Here is a 7,763-nt window from a genome sequence, read left to right as displayed (position 1 = left end):
CCTTTGGGAGTGTTTTGGAATTGTAAGGTTTCTGTTAGTGTTTACATGCCTTTGGGAGTGTTTTGGAATTGTACGGTTTCTGTTAGTGTTTACACATATTCTAATTAGATTCTGGATGTTGCTTTTTCACTATATCCTTGGTGTAATTATTTCAAGCACAATGTTAACTATTCATTTGTAACAATTTTATTAGGTGTTGGTCCTATTAGTATCATTTTGATTTCTATTTTTTCCTTCTAGCAGATAACTAATTAATTTTTTGGCTATGTAGAGTGTTTGCTAGCAGTCGAATACTATTAATACCATGGGAAGTTTACCACCACTCACTGCTGATGCAATTGCACTTACCGAAAAGAAAATGGACATGACACTTGGTAGGTTGAAAGGTGTTGTTGTTACAAGATTTCTACAACTGTTTGATATTCATTGTAAATGCAATCAATTGATGTGTTTGTATGTTTAATGTCAGATGACATCATCCAAATGTCAAAGAAAACTAAGCCAAAGACAAGGAAGCAGTGAACCTCGGTAGGTAAAACAGTACTTGTTTGATGGCCAGGGTTTTCATTTTTCTTCAAATTTTCGTCTGTTGTTTTAGTTGATTTCAGTACTGAGAACATATGGACCTGTACAGAATAAGAGCCAGCGACCTTTTCCAAACAAATATGGTGCAAGGGATGGTGCGTCCAAAGCCCACATCCAACAATCAATGGCTGCAAGATCTTCAACTCTTAGACAGGTAGAACTTAATACACTGTTAATTGTATGTATGCCTGTGATGATTTTAATTGAATGCTATTATAAATGCATGTTTTCTTGGTTGTAGGCAAAGCTTACGGAGATGAGGTCAAGGAATGGAAATAATCAGTTTCTAGCAGTGAAAGAAGCAGCAAGAAGGATAGTTGTTGCAAGATCCGTCCAGTGGAACAAGAGAAGGTATTCTTTTTCTGAAAATATAAATAATTTAATTTGTTGATACTTGCAAAACTGTGCATGTATGTAATAAGATCTTCTTTCTATTTACAAAGCTAGGTGTAATTTTATGTAACAGGTAATGTGCTTACCGTTTATACTGGTATATGGCAAGTTTCTGTGAAGCTCATTTAAGTATATGGCAAGTTGCAGTTGGTTACTTTCATCTCTAAATCATCAATCAACATCCTAATTGAGCCACAGGATTTTCAACCAGAATAACTTGAAGAACCACATCACAGATATGTAGTGGCTTCACAGTATAATTTGAAACCAAGGAATTTTGAGAACTGAGCTGGTTTATTGAATTTGTAGAGGTGGAGTTCTATTGAGGAATATAGTAATCAATCCCTATTTGCAGTGATATCATAACTACAGTCATAATGTGATGGAAAGTGGGAGGTATTATCTTTGATTTGCTAGTGTGGGTAATTCTCTTCTTACAAAGAACTCTATTCTGCCTAAATGCCAGGGCATGTTCTGCATTGAAACTTATTCACGTACTTAGCGTTCACAATATTTTATCAGTTATATTGGAGTGGTTTCAACTATGGATTACCTAGGTTAATAAGTCAGTTGTAGAGAATTGGGAGCCTAAAAATTGAACTTGTTCAGATGGGAAACGCTTAAGTGTAACCTCAGCTATTTTTTCAAAAGACCAAATTATGGGAACTTAAATCGCTTCCTGAGTGTACAACTCCAATTGTCCTTCCACAATATTCACCTAAGGTATTTTGTTTTGCAAAATTTCTTCTCTTTTTAGTGGCGGCAATGGACTGGATGAGAATTATTTTGAATTTTGAGCCTTTTATTAATGTGATCTATTCAAAATTCATTGCTTTCATTTCATTTGAACACTTCTTTCAACAAGAATTGAGGTGATATGTTCTATATATGGCAGGTTGGTTTCTGGTAAACAGATATGATTTCAAGCTAAAGAGAGTGAGAGCAGAATTCAACTGACAGTCAAAACATGCAAGATACACAGTATAACGTTTTGTTGGTGAGTATGGGTTAATAATAATGAGTTTCAATACTATAAAAGTAGGTTTCTTGCAAAAACTTGCTTTAAGAGGTGATGTTTTTTTTGTGGAGGACTTGACCTGTGGAATACCTAGCTATGGTAATAACAACAAGTCATTTTTTGAGAGTTTTTTAAGTTTAGTGTATGGATAATTAGGGTTTTTATTATCTATTCCACCATATTAACTTAGAAATATAAGTATTCAAATAATATGATACAAAAAAATGCACAATATAATTTATTCCCATAGCCTATACATTATGATTTAATTGTGTCTTTTAAGTTTCTTAAAGGATTTCAAAGGTAGCATCAAATGCCTCATTACAAAAAAAAAGTTTTTTCTTAACCATAATATGAAGTTTTATAAACACAAAACTTAACCAAGCATGGACACAGTCTGCAATAATTGTTTGAAAGGAAAGAGAAGAAATTGCATAAACTTTATAAGCGCACATTGGAAAACAACAAAATGGTAAACTCATAGAAAAACAATCCACAGATATGTGTACATTCAAATTGTTTAAAGCAAGGTAAAAACCTGTTTAATAGTGTCTGCAATGTTTGACTGTCAGCTCTCTCCTGCAGCTAGCTGGTAGATGCAATCTTCTGTATCAGAGAACTGGTGCTTGTTGGATGGTGCTTGGTGGAAGTGAATTAAAGGGGTGGGTCTGAGAGCTATAAATAATGATAGATATTTTATCACAAAGAATATTTTATTGCAACAGATATTTCATAACATACATTTTATTGCATACAATAAATATGTTGCAACTACCTGGTGCACCATCGGTAGAAAGAATGGTTGAATGTGGTAAGAACACCGAACGATAAGACTTGTTTGCATCGGCTGTTCTCCTCAATTGCCACGATATCTACTATCTTATAGCCAGGTCTACATCACATTCATGTAAAAAATATCTTCCTTTCCGCATCTTTTAAATGCACGAAAAGACTTGCTAAGTGGAATTCTCGAGAAATCAATTTCTTGAGAATTCCACTTAGCAAGTCTTTTCGTGCATTTAAAAGACTTGGAAAGGAAGATATTTTTTACCTTCCTTTCGAATCAAGGAGTTAACAATTAGTTCCATTAACAAATGCATTTCAAATTTAAGTCATGTTTGCCTCTGTTTCATGCACCACGAATGAAACAATTAATATATAAAAGTCCGCATTATAAAGAATCATTGAAAGGTGAGTAAAAACAAATATTATATAAAAGTCCGCATTTTAAAGAAGCATCGAAAGGTGAGTAAAATTGAACTGGATTTACTTGTTTGTATTTTTAAAAACCTTCTTAATTATGTAGAGGAAATACGTGAAGCCCTAATATTGTAACACTAGTTCTCTAAATTAATTAAAGATTTGTAAAAATGATTGTGATCATATAAAGTTAATTAAAATAATAGAATTTAAAGATAATAATAGTTAAAAATTAGATTTAAAATGTAATTTTTATTATTTTTTTTTACTAAAACTGTAATTATGCATATTAAGTTATTATTATATAAAGTTTTAGTTAGATTAGAATTCAATCCAAAATTAGTTAGGATATGTTTAATTACTTTGAGTAAGTTTTTTTTTTTTATTACTTTAACTAAGATTCAATGTTTAATTACTCTAAGTAAGATTTAATTTTTTATTACTTTAAGTAAGATTTAATGTTTAATTACTCTAAGTAAGATTTAATTTTATTAGTTAGATTAGAATTAAACTCAAAATTAGTTAGAATATGTTTAATTAGTTAGAATATGTTGTATAGTAGAATAAAATTATAAATTATTTCAATTAGTTTAAAAAATAATATTAAAATAATATATATTTGTGTAATGTTTTATTTAATATACAACTTGCATAAAGTATTATATACTGTTAAAAAATGCAGAATTATAAATACGCACCACATTATAGTATGTTTCATAACATTTTTTTTTGTATTTTTTAAATCACAGCATACTATATATGAATAAGTATATTGCTTCCTCCAATATTATACAAAATATAAGCATTTAAACAAGCATAATTTGTTCAACTTAAATATAAATATGTCTTGATATAAATAAAATAGAAAATCATATAATTTACTTATCTATAATAAATAAATTAATTTTATCAAATATTTTTTTCTCACATAGTTTCTTTAGATCACTCAAATTAAACAACAAAATAATATATTTTTTTAATTATTTACTATTATTCTCTTTTCTAATTTCATAAAGTCACTCAAATTAATTAACAAAATAATATATATTTTTCTCTCAAATTAAATGACAAAATAATATATATTTTTAATTATTTACTATTATTCCCTTCTATAGTTTTATATGACCACTCAAATTAATTAATAAAATAAGATATATTTTCAATTAGTTACTATTATTTTTTTAATTATTTACTATTATTCTCTTTTCTAATTTCATAAAGTCACTCAAATTAATTAACAAAATAATATATATTTTTCTCTCAAATTAAATGACAAAATTATATATATTGTTAATTATTTACTATTATTCCCTTCTATAGTTTTATATGACCACTCAAATTAATTAATAAAATAAGATATATTTTCAATTAGTTACTATTATTCCTTTCTATAGTTTCATAAAACCACTCAAATTAATTAACAAAATAAAATTTAATTATTTACTAGTAATATAGTTATTTTTAAATTAAAAATAAACATTAATATAAGTAAATTATGATGTAATTAAAAATTTATTAAATTTTATTACATTATAAAAATTTAAAAATAATTTTTCATATAAATAAAATATAATTTAAATGGCAAACGGTATGGTACATTGAATTTTTCACCCCTTTAACATATGCAAATAGTAAATGGAGGTAAAGTAGGCCAGTAAGAGCTTTTAAGTGTAAATTTTCGGTGTAGCTAATCATTACAATATTAATTTCACAAAAGTAAATATTTTTCCAAGATTTACCATAGGTACTTACTTTATTTGGAACTCAGAAAATGCCCTCTGTGTTATCTTTTACACTAATTTTTTTGGGTTAGGTACATGAAAGTTTACTCAGATGTAATTAATTCGTTCCAAATTTAAACATAAAAATCCATGAAAGAAAAGCAAACGGAGATGAATAATGGCAAAATGGAGTTCGTCCATTTGAGATTAAAATGCTTTCCACATAATGAGAAAAGCCGTATTATCCGTCGACGATAGTATTGTTTGAAATTTCAGCGAGGAATGAAGCAAGGAGTGCTGCAGTGCAGATGATATGGAACGGCATAATGGCAGCCACGCATTTACATTTCACGCGGAGGCATTGATTACATCGGCATGTAAGACAATACGGGAGGCATTGATTACAGCGAGAGAAAATATTCGAAACCCTTTTATGAAAAAACAAGTGAAAACAATTCCATATAAATCCAACGGTTGCAGACGTTTCAATCGTCTTGCACGCCTAAGAGCAAGTATCAACCATAGATTTGCAAAAATGAGCCGGTGCATTCCATAGTAGAAAATGCCTTCGGCATAACAACATACTTTAACTTCTCATTCTATACTTTTTTATAATTAATTACATTAAAACAAAAATAGAAGATTCACATCTTTGACAATTTCATCATTTACTTAGAGCATTACATTAAATGAAAGTACCACATAAGTATGATTAATAGTGTAATCTTTGTAAAGTACCTTTGAACGGAGTGTCAAACATCAAATTCAGGCCTTTGATTCTATAGCAAGAAACGAAGAGTTGTCCTCATAGACTTTAATATAAAACTAATTAATCGTACATATGTAACAAGACGTGGCAAAACCACTGGTCCAAAATCAACCAAGGCAAACTAATCAATCGTACATATGCAACGAAGGCGTGGCAAAACCACTGGTCCAAATCAACCAAAGTGCAAAAGATGCATATACACTGGTTTCACCAAATAACACTATTCTAGGCAGCCATGGGAGTCGACATGAGCTCCTCGAAGGCCGCTCATTATTGAATCCTAGCTAATTGAACATAGCCCAAGTATACAACTACAACTGTACAAGCAAACTAATAAGGCTTTTCTCCAATGTAATTCCCAGGTGGATCATAGTTGCAGGTCATGAAAACGTCTCCATTGTCACAGACCACACGGGCACATCCAATGTTGCGAGAATCCCTCCACACAACCTGAGTATAATGCCCACACATCTGACCCACTTCACAGCCATTTGTATCATAGGAATGATACTGCTTTTCATCGACCCAAAAGCGTACTGCATCGAGAGGAGTCCAGGATTGGCCACTACCCCAGAAAATGTTCTCCCCATAGGGCCCGTGGGAATGTATTGCAGTCCACTTTTCTCTGCGCTGCCCACCATTGTGCATAGCTTTCTAGTTTCCAATCCCACACCAAAGGAAGCTCCCCAACCTTGAATCGGGCAAAGTTCTGAGGTAATGTGAATTGCAAGGACTCTACAAAAGTACCCCAAGAAGAGGGCACATAGTTTGTCCCATTTTCAAGCTTTGGGCTGTCCTGTACAGACCTTCCTGCATTGCAACAGAGGACCATGCATAAGGAGACAAGCAAGAGCCCCTCAACTGTAGCCATGGGTGCCCTACAAAATCCAGATTGAGCAGAAGGAGAAGCTGAAGCAGAGGAGAAGCAGGACCCTGATAGAGAAAAGGGTCAATGGGTTTCTTCTATATATAAGCAAGAAAGGTGTTTAATGCATGTGGACAAGATACTGCGGATCTGTGAACCCATGAAAAGTAACAAAAGCAGTCTCGTGAAGAGGGCGACTTCCTCTTCATTTTGTGCCCGTGAACTGGGAGGGCCTACACATTTCCCAGATGCCTTACAACATCCATGAGTTCACGTGTGTGAGATTTGTGTACAGTTTTCGTTTTATTTTTATATTGACATCTGATAGCAATTATTGTTCCAGTAAGGAAGAGCTCAAAGAGCTTGTGGATTAAAAGATAGCTGTTTAAAGCTTTTAATCAAATCATCAGTAGAAAGTTACCCGAGAGTACATTCGATTAGTTCGTAATGGGCATCTTGTTTTGGCTGATTTTATTGCTTAGAGACTGAGTTGGTGGATCTGGCAATTTGTCAATGTCTATAATTCTGTGGGCAGTTTCTGTGAGTGAAAGTTCAAGTGGACCATGCTTACGTTCGAGATTCTCTAATCGTTGTCCATTCCTTTGTTGTGTTCAAATATTTGTGCAATAATAATGTACAAGATGACATTGATTAGCCCAATACAACGAATTGAATAGTGAGAAGTTATATTTGAAAATAGTTTTTAATTTTCAATATAAAAATATTACTTAGAATAGTATAGGGGAGAAGATCTAGTTGTCGAGGATCTTAATTTCATTCTTTTCAAAATCATGTGACAAATTCAAATTACTCAGTTTTTTTATAGTTCTCAATTGAGCAAGGTCCTTAGTACAAGTAAGGCTTCAAGTCCACACCACGCAATATGATGTCAGATTAGTATGGTATTTGTTAAGGTGTCTAAAATGATCACAAAAAAAGGGTAGACGAATAATACTTGTGCATTAAGTCATGTTTTGTGTGTGTGTGAATGCGACATCACATAATTTGTTGTTTTTTAGATCTAACGAAATCATTTTATTTAATTAAGAGTATACATGCTCGATACTAACAACTTTAAAGTCACAACTACTAGTCTTATACTATTCAAAAAATTAAACACGAAATTAACAAATGTGATAACTACTAGTCCTATACTATTAAAACTATTAGACACTAAATTAACAAATATTATCACAACTATTGAAACATGCT

At 31.6% G+C, this 7,763-nt stretch overlaps 1 long non-coding RNA gene and 1 pseudogene across 1 annotated transcript; one reads left to right on the top strand and one right to left on the bottom strand.

The window, feature by feature from the left end:
* The first annotated feature begins 276 nt into the window (after positions 1 to 276).
* Positions 277 to 740, top strand: LOC131055880 (uncharacterized). Its single transcript, XR_009372446.1, has 3 exons — positions 277 to 374; positions 470 to 528; positions 635 to 740. It is a non-coding gene; the product is annotated as an uncharacterized LOC131055880 (long non-coding RNA).
* A 4,964-nt stretch (positions 741 to 5,704) lies between these two features.
* LOC131078237 (pathogenesis-related protein PR-1-like) lies at positions 5,705 to 6,709 on the bottom strand (annotated as a pseudogene).
* Between the last annotated feature and the right edge of the window lie 1,054 nt (positions 6,710 to 7,763).

This window comes from Cryptomeria japonica, chromosome 5 (assembly GCF_030272615.1).
Source record: "Cryptomeria japonica chromosome 5, Sugi_1.0, whole genome shotgun sequence".
NCBI lineage: Eukaryota > Viridiplantae > Streptophyta > Pinopsida > Cupressales > Cupressaceae > Cryptomeria > Cryptomeria japonica.
Note: the sequence above shows the minus strand (reverse complement) of the source record. Positions and strands in the feature narration are given on the sequence as shown.